General features: G+C 41.3%; 1 long non-coding RNA gene across 1 annotated transcript; it reads left to right on the forward strand.

Annotated features, from left to right (window-relative positions):
* Positions 1-1,466: 1,466 nt before the first annotated feature.
* Positions 1,467-4,458, forward strand: LOC147584437 (uncharacterized). The gene is made up of 3 exons (XR_015249859.1): positions 1,467-2,965; positions 3,050-4,356; positions 4,387-4,458. It is a non-coding gene; the product is annotated as an uncharacterized LOC147584437 (long non-coding RNA).
* The last annotated feature ends 6,874 nt before the right edge of the window (positions 4,459-11,332 follow it).

The raw sequence follows: 11,332 nt of genomic DNA on the forward strand, positions 1-11,332 counted from the left end.
GTGCAAACAACCTTCAAAGACAAAAGGTTTTTTATTTTGCAAATAGTCTCCCTTTTGTGGTGACAACTGCTTGATAGGTTCCAAAAGAAACTTGTGGTTTCCCTTCCTAAGGGATCTTACCAATTATCTTAAATGTGCTTCTTAATTATCCTAATGTGCTTCTTGCCTAATCTAAAAAAGTCATATTTTAATGACCATCAAAGTACATCCAGAACCACCTTCTCCACTTCTACCACTTAGTATAATTTACTAGTTGGATTCTTCTAAGTAGTTTTCCCAACTTAAAATCACATCTTTGCCATTTTGGTGATTTCCCGGAGTTGTCAGCAGTCAAAAATCACATGTGGCATTCGTCAGGGGTTACATTTCATTTTAGCTAGGAATAGTTCCTTTGCCATATCTTTTTAGGACACTGCCTTTTTTGAAGAGTATTGGCCATTTCATTTACAGAATAGCCTTTGGATTCACCTGATGATTTCCTTGAGTCCTGTACATATTTCTGGTAGAAAGAAAGGCCACACATGTGTTAGGTCTATTAATGCATCAATTACCAGGGAGACTAAGATGCTGTGCTCCACACTTCATTATGAAGACACTTTCAGTAAGTAATTTATGGATGTGGCTTTATTTTTTTTTTTAATTTTTTTTTTTAAACGTTTATTTATTTTTGAGACAGCATGAACAGGGGAGGGGCAGAGAGAGAGGGAGACACAGAACCTGAAACAGGCTCCAGGCTCTGAGCTGTCAGCACAGAGCCTGATGCGGGGCTTGAACTCACGGACCGTGAGATCGTGACCTGAGCCGAAGTCCGACACTTAACCGACCAAGCCACCCAGGTGCCCTAATTTTAGATATAACCTAGAGATTACATAGCAAGAAAGATAAAAGCAAATTCTTCTAGATGGTATATGAGAAGATCAGAGGTGAAGAGACAGCCTAGACCTTGGAAATACGCTGATTCAGGCAAAGGCACTTCACTGTTTCACAGGCACTTCAACTGACTCCATATAAGGGCTGTATTTCTTTTTTGTCCTCTAGTTATCAGGATGGTAAAATGGGTGAAAACTTCAGAAAGAAGAAACTATAGGGTGACCTACATTTCTTAATCTGTGTACAGCATGAAGGTAATTTAGCAATCCCAGAAAGAACCACTGAAAGCCATTTCAGTTGGTCAGCAACAGTTGAGTATCAGCAATTTGAAATGGTTAAGCCTAATACAAAGCACAATCACCAACCCATTTCTGCTGCAGCAGGTCAGGAAACCGAAATCTTGACCCTAAAAAGAACATTGCAGTTGAACCAACATTCAATAATTAAGAACTTCAACTCTGAGATCAGGAAACAAGCAACGCCCAAGGGCATCTGGTTGGCTCAATGGTGAAGCATGGGACGCTCAATCTCAGGGTCTTGAATTCAAGCCCCATGCTGCATGTGGAGCCTACTTAAAAAAATTTTAAAGTTCCATCTAAATCACAGGCTCTTAGGTTCTTAGAGCACCTGTCCCAGAGGGTGGGAATTTGGAACAATAGGGGAGTGGGGAGTCCACATGAGCAATTTCAGGAGGTCCATAAAACATAAAATGCACGACTATTAATTTTTCTGGAAAAAAAAAGTCCATTTATTTACTAATTTTTTGAAGGAATCTGGCCAAAAAAGGATTAAGAAAGATCGCTTTCCTAAATGGCAACTGCCTCTACCTTCCTGGTGTAGCTTAAATTCAAGTCCTACCCTCCTGGTCCCTGTCTACCTTGCTATTTGCCAGTGCATATTATGCCTTTGTATTTCTCAAACATCCTTGATTTACCCTCTCCATGAAGCCTTTCCCACTGATGGTTTCACTAAGAATTTTACTCTAACATTTCAATGTTTTCTAAAAGGATTATTTTGCAGTATATAACAGTATCATGATCACATAAAAAAGGGCAACTCCTGGGGTGCCTCAGTCGGTTAAACATCTGAATATGCCCCTCCCCCTGCATATTCTCTCTCAAACAAACTTTTTTTAAAAGTGAGCATTTCCTTAATAGCAAACAGATGTCCAAATTTTCCCACTTGTTTTTAAGATTTTACTTAAAAACACTTTATTTGGGGCAACTGGGTGGCTCTGTGGGTTCAACATTTAACTTAAGCTCAGATCATGGTCTTGCTATCATCGTGGAGCCCACTTTGAATACTCTGTCCCCCTCTATGCCCCTCCCCAGCTCTCTCACTCTAAAATAAAAAAAAAAAAAGGTTTGAGAGAGTGAGCACTTGGGCATGCACAAGAAGGGGATGGGCAGAGAGAATCCCAAACAGGCCCTGCACTGTCTACAGCAGAGCCCGACATGGGGATCAAACTCACAAACCATGAGATTGTGATGAGCTGAAATCAAGAATCGGATGCTTAACTGAGCCACCCAGATGCCCCCAAGTTCAGTTTCTTGATGAGAGCAGTTGGTATATACATCCATCCGATGGTACATAATTCTACTTGGCTCATTTGTGATGTTAGCAGCCGCTAATGATCATTGCCTACATCTCTAATTTCATTAATACTTGTCTTTCTTCACTTTTTACTTGGAATACCTCTGTAGAGAAAAACTTCCCCTCATAAGTACCTAGTTACCCTGAGGTACAGTTCATACAGAAAAGGATTCTTCATGTACTGCTTTTATAATGAGTTGGTTTTGTAATATTAATCAAAGGTTAAACCAATGAGGTTTCTTAGGGGTCACTGTGAGCTCACAGATTTTTAATATTTTTTTTATTTATTGAGAGAGAGACAGTGTGAGTGGGGGAGGGGAAGAGAGAGAATCCCAAGCAGGCTCAGCACGCTCAGCACAGAGCCCAGTGCAGGGCTCAAACTCATGAAATCGTGAGATCTTGACCTGAGCCAAAACCGAGACAGATGCTCAATCGACTGAGACACCCAGGCACCCAGTGTGAGCTCATAGATGTGTGTGTGTGTGTGTGTGTGTGTGTGTGTGTGTGTGTGCGCGCGCGCGCATGCGTGTTTTAATATAATTTATTGTCAATTTGGTTTCCATACAACACCCAGTTGAGCTCATAGATTTTTTTAACTTCTGTGTTTCAGTTCATTGTAGTTCTTAATGATGCTCAAATTGTTCTATTTTTGGCCTGTGGAAACTCTTCCTATTGGCTCTTAAGTTCTTTTGACAAGACCCTCATAGTCAAGAATAGTCTCTTTAATAAATGGTGTTGGGAAAACTGGACAGCCACATGCAAAAGACAAACTGTACCACTATCTTACACCTTACACAGAAATCAACACAAGTGGATTAAAAACTTGCATGTAAGACTGGAAACCATAAACACCTAGAAGAAAATACAAGTGGTAAGCTCCTTGACATTGGTCTTGGTGATGATTTTTGGTTTTGACACCAAAAACAAAGTCAACAAAAGCAAAACAAAACAAGTGGGACTACATCAAACCAAAAAGCTTATGCACAGCAAAGGAAGTTAACAAAATGAAAAGGCAACCTACCTGAGAAGGGATTAATATTCAAAATATATTAAAAACTCATACAGCTGAATAGTTTAAAAAAAAATCCAAAAAGGGCAGAGAATCTGAACATTTTTCCAATGACAGATGGCCAACAGGTACATGAAAAGGTGTTCAACACCACTAATCAGGGAAATGCAAGTCAAAAACAATGGGATATTATCTCATACCTGTCAGAAAGGCTATTATCAAAAGGACAAGAAATAACAAGTGTTCGCAAGGATGTAGAGAAATGGGAACCTTTGTGCGTAGTTGGTAGGAATGTACGTTGGTGCAGCTACTTCAGTATGGAGGTTCCTCAAAGAATTAAAAACAAAACTACCATACAATCTAGCAATTCCACTTCTGGGTATCTATCCAAAGAAAATGAAAACACTTAATTCAAAAGAATACGTGCATCCCTGTGTTCACTGCAGCATTATTAACAATAGCTAAGCTATGGAAACAATCTAAGTGTCAAGATGGATAAATATAAGTGATGCACGAGTATGCACACAAAGATACACACATATATACAATGAAATATAGCCATAAAAAAGAATGAAATCTTGCCATCTGTGATAACATGGATAGTTCCCAAGGGCATTATGCTAAGTCAAATAAGAGAAAAGCAAATACTGTATGATCTCACTTACATGTGGAATCATAAAAATAAAATCCCAAGCTCATACATATAAACAACAGATTGCTCGTTGCTAGAGGCAGAGGTGAGAAATGAGGGGGGATGAGAAGAGGAAGTGGCTGACATAAGTATTAGAGGTCAAAAGTTACAAGCTTCCAATTATAAGTCTTGGGGATGAAATGTACAGCATGGTGACTATAGTTAATGCTATATGGCATATTTGAAAGTTGCCGTAAAGCAATGTTAAAGTTCTCATCACAAGAAAAATAAATGTTAAAGTTCTCATCACACGAAAAAAAATGGTAACTACTCACTATGGTGACAGACGTTAACTAAACTTACTGTGGTGAAATGGGGCACCTGGGTGGCGCAGTCGGTTAAGCGTCCGACTTCAGCCAGGTCACGATCTCGCGGTCCGGGAGTTCGAGCCCCGCGTCGGGCTCTGGGCTGATGGCTCAGAGCCTGGAGCCTGTTTCCGATTCTGTGTCTCCCTCTCTCTCTGCCCCTGCCCCGTTCATGCTCTGTCTCTCTCTGTCGCAAAAATAAATAAATGTTGAAAAAAAAAATTTCAAAAAAAAAACTTACTGTGGTGATCATTTCACAATATATACAAATATTGAATCATTATGTTGTACATATGAAAATGTCAATTACACCTCAATAAAGAAAAGTCTACCAGGATGTTACAAGCACTCATACAAGGAAAAAAAAAAAAAAAAGACCCAGTAGTCTTTAATTTCCTTTCTTACTCATATAAAAGTGTGTTCAAATTTATTCTTGTTCATTTCTGCCTATCCTGTGAACAGCAACTTTTTATACTGTTATATATTTAACATTTCTTTGGGGTTTTTTCCCCCTTAAAAAGACTGCAAATGTAAGGACTACACTATATCTAAACTTGTTCAGCACATAGCCTGGTGTGAGAAAATTGGTATCCAGTAAGTATTTATGGAATTGAACTAAAAGATTGTCATCTGTCTCACTATTCTACAAGTGTCTATTGAGTCAAAAAAAAAAAAAAAAAGGCACCACTGGAAATATTAAGCACTTACCTTTCCCCAAATGATCCAAGGGCATTGTTCAATCTCACCTTCCTAACTATTCTTTCATGTTACCGGAAGACCTACTTCAGCTAGTGAGTGTTCTTTGGAAAAGGGATTCTAAAAAATAAAAAAATAAAAATTCTAGAATAGAATGAGAAAGAATTCTCTTGAATTTTTTTAATGCTTTAAAAAAAATTTTTTTTTAATGTTTTTATTTTTGAGACAGAGAGAGACAGAGCATGAGCAGGGGAGGGAGAGAGAGAGAGGGAGACAGAATCTGAAGCAGGCTCCAGGCTCTGAGCTGTCAGTACAAAGCCCGATGCAGGGCTCGAACCCATGGACTGTGAGATCATGACCTGAGCCAAAGTCAGACGCTTAACTGACTGAGCCACCCAGGCGCCCCTTTAATGCTTATTTTTGAGAGACAGAAAGAGAATGCAAGCAGTAGAGGGGCAGAAAGAGGGGGACAGGATCTGAAGCAGGCTCCGTGCTGACAGCAGAGAGCCTGATGCAGGGGTCAAACTCATGAACCGTGAGATCATGACCTGAGCCGAAGTCGGACACTTAACTGAGCCACCCAGGCACCCTGTATGTGCATTTTTTTTCTTAAGGCTGAAAATCATTGTAAGGTAAAGAATATAAAGGTAAATGCCTGCTTAATTTTAAATTTTTTTTTCAACGTTTTTTATTTATTTTTGGGACAGAGAGAGACAGAGCATGAATGGGGGAGGGGCAGAGAGAGAGGGAGACACAGAATCGGAAACAGGCTCCAGGCTCCGAGCCATCAGCCCAGAGCCCGATGCGGGGCTCGAACTCACGGACCGCGAGATCGTGACCTGGCTGAAGTCGGACGCTTAACCGACTGCGCCACCCAGGCGCCCCAATGCCTGTTTAATTTAACAAAACTACAAATTCATGTACAGATGTTTGGTAATTTATAGAAAAAAACTGTCATTCCTTAGTTGTAGTCCCCCACTCTCACTAGGTTACATTGCACCCCCTGTATCCACAGGGGAGTAAATGATACTTTGCATTTGACCATTTCAAGCCACTTTCACACAGTGTACTCCACAGTTAAACAACTGTGTCTTTTATCAATTTACACAAATCTTAAGAGTTTCATATTACACCACTATGGCTTAGGTTTTCTTCATTGGTTTTTACTTACTGTAAGATTTCTTCATTTATTTAAGAATGGAATGGGTAGAACTGCATTCCTCAAACTCATTATGCTTAAGTACATCCAAGAACTTGAGGACAGAGTACATATTCCTTTACTGATGTTCACCTACATTATGCAGCTGTAAGCACTTCAAAGACAGCCTAACCCAGAGATTATTTTTAACTACTTTTAATTGGTTTTTTTTAGGCATAGAAATAGGTTTTTTTTCCTTTTTTTAAGAAAAAGAAAATCTGGGGGCACCTGGGTGGCTCAGTCGGTTTTTGTGTTTACAAGTCTTCATCTCACAGTTTGTGAGGTCGACCCCCGCATGAGGCTCTGTGCTGAGAGCACAGAGCCTGCTTGGGAGTCTCTCTCCTCAAGGAAGGAAAGAAGGAAGGAAGGAAAGAAGGAAGGAAGGAAGGAAGGAAGGAAGGAAGGAAGGAAGGAAGGAAGGAAGGAAGGAAGGAAAGGAAGGAAGGAAGGAAGGAAAGGAAGGAAGGAAGGAAGGAAGGAAGGAAGGAAGGAAGGAAGGAAGGAAGGAAGGGAAATAAAAAGAAAGAAAGAAAGAAAGAAAGAAAGAAAGAAAGAAAGAAAGAAAGGAAAGAAAGAAAGAAAGAAAGAAAGAAAGAAAGAAAGAAAGAAAGAAAGAAAGAAAGAAAAAGAAAGAAAGAAAGAAAGAAAGAAAGAAAGAAAGAAAGAAAGAAAGAAAGAAAAAGAGGGAAGAAAAAATTAACTTGAATAGTTTCCATTTAAAGTAAGAACAAATCAGGGGCACCTGGGCGGCTCAGTCAGCTAGGCATCCGACTTCTGCTCAGGTCAGGATCTTACGGTCATGAGTTCCAGCTCTGAGTCGGGTTGTGTCCTGACAGCTTACAGCCTGGGGCCTGCTTTGAATTGTGTCTCCCTCTCTCTCCGCCCCTCCCCTGCTCACACTGTCTGTCTGTCTCTCTCTCTTTCTCAAAAAGAAACATTAAAGAAAAAAAATTTTTAATAAAATAAAAACACATCATATAAAAATCTTGCTACAAAGGAACAACATACTTGTGATCTCATGTCCACACTGACTGGAAAGGGAGGCATTATCCAATGACTATCAGATGTCGACCAGCCCAAGGCCCAATTTCTAGGCCCTAAACCAACACACACACACAACCTTGGCACCCACACAACCTTCTCCATATAAACATCCAATACTTTAAACTCCCAACTGTGCAAAGTTCCAAATTTCTAACAATTATTAACACACCAGCCACTGAAACGGGGAAAGATCCCACAGGCCATTTTACTGTCTCCCTCTTTCCAGCAGGAGAAAAAAAAGTCCCTTAAGAATTGTAATTTGGACATGCTCTACCTTTAGGCTCTCAACTTTATTTTCTGCCGGAAGTAGTCTAACAGGTCAACAGATGGATAGTGAAAACAATGGAAGAGGACAGAACAAATTAGGAGAAACTAAGAGAATCAACATTCATTGTTGACACGGGCACTGTAAATGGTACTAGGCACTTTGCACTAATTTTTTTTTTTAAACGTTTATTTATTTTTGAGACAGAGAGAGACAGAGCATGAACGGGGGAGGGGCAGAGAGAGAGGGAGACACAGAACCGGAAGCAGGCTCCAGGCTCTGAGCCATCAGCCCAGAGTCCAACGCGGGGCTCGAACTCAAGGAACGTGAGATCATGACCTGAGCTGAAGTCGGACGCTTAACCGACTGAGCCACCCAGGCGCCCCAGCACTAATTATTTAAACCAACAATAGACCTACAAAACAGGCAGTATCCCCATTTTATAGATAAAAAACATATTCTGCAAGATTTAACTGACTTGCCCAAGGTAAGGAGCAAACTCAGGGTTCAACCCTAAAGCTACCTAGCTACAGAGGGTTTTCCTTTAACAACCCTACTGACTTCCTTAAGAGTCAAAGGATACAGCCCTTAGTATCTTTCCACAGCCATTCCTTCCCTGCTTTCTTTACCTTGGCTACTCTTAAAACTGGCCTCCATGGGGCATGTGGATGGATCAGTTAAGCTTAAGCCTCTTGGTTTTTGCTCAGGGCAAGATCTAAGGAGAAATCAAGCCCCAAGTCAGGCTCCATGCTAACAGTATTGAGCCTTCTTGGGATTCTCTTTCCCTCTCCCTGCCCCTCCCCTACTCACACACTCTCAAAATAAAACAATAACTTAGGAAAAAAAAAAAAAAACTGGCCTCCATCTTAGCAACCAACTACCTCATTACATACCTAACACCACTGTGCTGTCAAGTTGCTACTGGTGTTTTCAACAACATCAAAACAATCCATCTCTCTCCTTCCCTCCCCTACCTCTACCCATTAACTAGAAATGTCATCTATACCCCAATATTTAGCTTTATTATCTAACATTAGATCTGGAGAAGTAGTCTGAGGTCAAGTACAAATCCTTCATTTTTCAGAAAAGGACAACCTGTGCCTAGAAAGGTTATATTTTGAAAAAATCTGTATCTTCTAATCGCAGGAGGTTCTTCCTGAACACTGATGGTCATGGCTGCATTTAAAAAGCTTCCTCTCAGGGTGCCTGGCTGGCTCAGTCGGTTAAGCTTCCAACTTCGGCTCAGGTCATGATCTCATGATTAAAGCCTCACATCGGCTCTCTGCTGTCAGGACGGAGCCTGCTTTGAATCCTCTGTCCTCCTCTCTCTCTGCCCTCCCCCTGCTCATTCTCTCTCTCAAAATAAATAAATAAACTTAAAAAAATTTTTAAAGCCACCTCTTTGCTGAAGATAATAGCATTCTATTCCATTCTCAAATCTGTTCTATTCTCAAATCTCTTCTGCTAGAGATCAATGCCAGGGTTTGCTTCTAAGACACATATTTTTAATTCTAAATGCAGAGATCGTGAATTTACAGCAACTAAGCAAGTAAGCTTTGGGAGCTATAGTTAAACTGCCTGGAACTAGAATATTCTAAGAAACAAGTTACATATCTCAATAACCACAAGTCTGAAGGATTCAAAGGCTGACAAATAGCAATTCTGAGAGGTTACCAATTTATTTCAGGATGAATCACACAGAAAAGCAAGCCTGTGAGGTGGTCTAGAAAGCCTGTAAAGTCATGAAACATGGACCTGTAGCAAGACTATAAACATAAAAATGAAGTCAGGTCCATCAAGGCAACCAAGTGAAGAAAGTAGAGATTGGGGCAAGAGGAATGAAGTGGGGAAAAGCTTGGGACCTGGTACACACCTCATCCGTAGCAGTGTTTGACTATTTAAGAAGGTCCATTACTAAACACCGTGAATGGCACACGGAAGTACAGTATTATGTAATGAGTGAACATATGCGGCCAATTACAAAATGGTACAAAAGAACACCCTGGGAACTCAAAATTTGCTGGGAGAGAGACCTGTCCTGTAGAAAATGTGTCCTCATGCTATGGAAACAGAGCTCATGGGATTGCTGTATAACAAACTGCACTGGACACTGAACACGGACTCTGGAAGCCATACACTAGCTGTGTAATTCTGAGCAAGCCCCTTTCACCTTTCTTTGGTTCAGTTTCCCACTCTCGAAAGGTGTGGGCAAAGTTGAGATAACATGCAAAAAGGATTCAAAGCTGACACAAATTCAACTGCCTGAGTAACATCACCTCTTGCAAGTCTCCTAAGCAATCTCAAATTTAATAGGCCCAAGAGGAAATTTTCAATCATCCCCCAAAACCTGCTCATCTTTCCTATCTGTTTCCATACTCTAGAAGCATTCTTGCTTTCTCCACATCCAATTCATCTCCCAGTCCTATCCATTCTGACCCCCATATATCATTCACTTTTACCTGCACTGTCATCACCCTAGTTTAAACCACAATTATCTCTCACATGAATGACTGGAGCAGCCAAAATGATCCCTAGGCTTCCACTTCAGCTCTCTCAAATACAAACAGAACCATATTCTTAAAAACGTAACTGTACTTTCATGTCATTTCCCATCTCAACCCTGTAAGCTGTCCACTGTTCTCTAGAGAAAGAGGTCAAACTCCTAAACCTGGTTTTCAAGGCTCTAAATGATCTGCCCTCTGTCTCAAGCCACTTTCCCCATTCCTGATCTTGCTCCAGCACATTGGCTTTTATGCAGTCACTCGAAAGTGTTATGCACCCTCCCGACAAACTCCTCATTCTTTGGGGTTCATTCCTAAATTAGGCTCTTTTTTTACACGCTTTTATTACACTCTCACAGCATTCCGAGGTACCTACGTTATTTATACAATTATTATACAAAAGTGTACAATCACAAATGGTTATAAACCCAACGAAACTAAAAGCTTCACGAAGGTAGGCACTATTCTATCCGGTTCACCTCAGCATCCTCAGGTAAACTGGATCTGGCACACAGCTCGGGCCTAAATATTTGAATAAATCCACTGAGGTGAAGAGGGACATAGTCAACTAAAAATCTCAATTAAAAAAAAAAATAAAGTTCTAACTTATACAATTGCCCATTTTGCTTCAACGCTCACCACCTCCGCTCTCAAAAGCTCAGACCAAAATCAAATACTTCAAGGTTTCCAACCTCCCGCAACCCCGGCTTTCTCCTCCCATCACCATAAAGTTCCACGTCCAAAATGAACCCATCCTAGCACTGAGACGAGCTGGAACCTGCTCCCTGTCCCTGCGGGTGGCGGGGACACGGTCGACCCGGGGAAAGTTTCCTAATCCGGACACCCGGGCTGGGAGCCTGAACACTAGTCCGCGCAGCAGTGACGCACGTCGGCAGAAGCACTTCGTCAGCTATGAAGCCACGAAGCCTAAGGCGTTTCTTTCAGACTTCTCAGACGCAATTCAAGTCATGCGTCCCAGCCTGAGCGGTCGGCCGCGCGTCGCAGACCTTCAGACGCCCACCAGAATCACGGAGGAAGGACTGAAAAGACGACGACCCTTACGCCTCGCCCTTTAAAAAACACCCCCAATCAAGGCTGGCCGGGAGCTGAGTAAATCCTCGCGAGAATCACCGGCTTCCGCCCGCTTCCTCCACCCGGCT

The sequence above is a fragment of the Puma concolor genome, chromosome A1, assembly GCF_028749965.1.
Source record: "Puma concolor isolate L17-30 chromosome A1, mPumCon1.1.hap2, whole genome shotgun sequence".
In the NCBI taxonomy this organism is placed as follows: domain Eukaryota; kingdom Metazoa; phylum Chordata; class Mammalia; order Carnivora; family Felidae; genus Puma; species Puma concolor.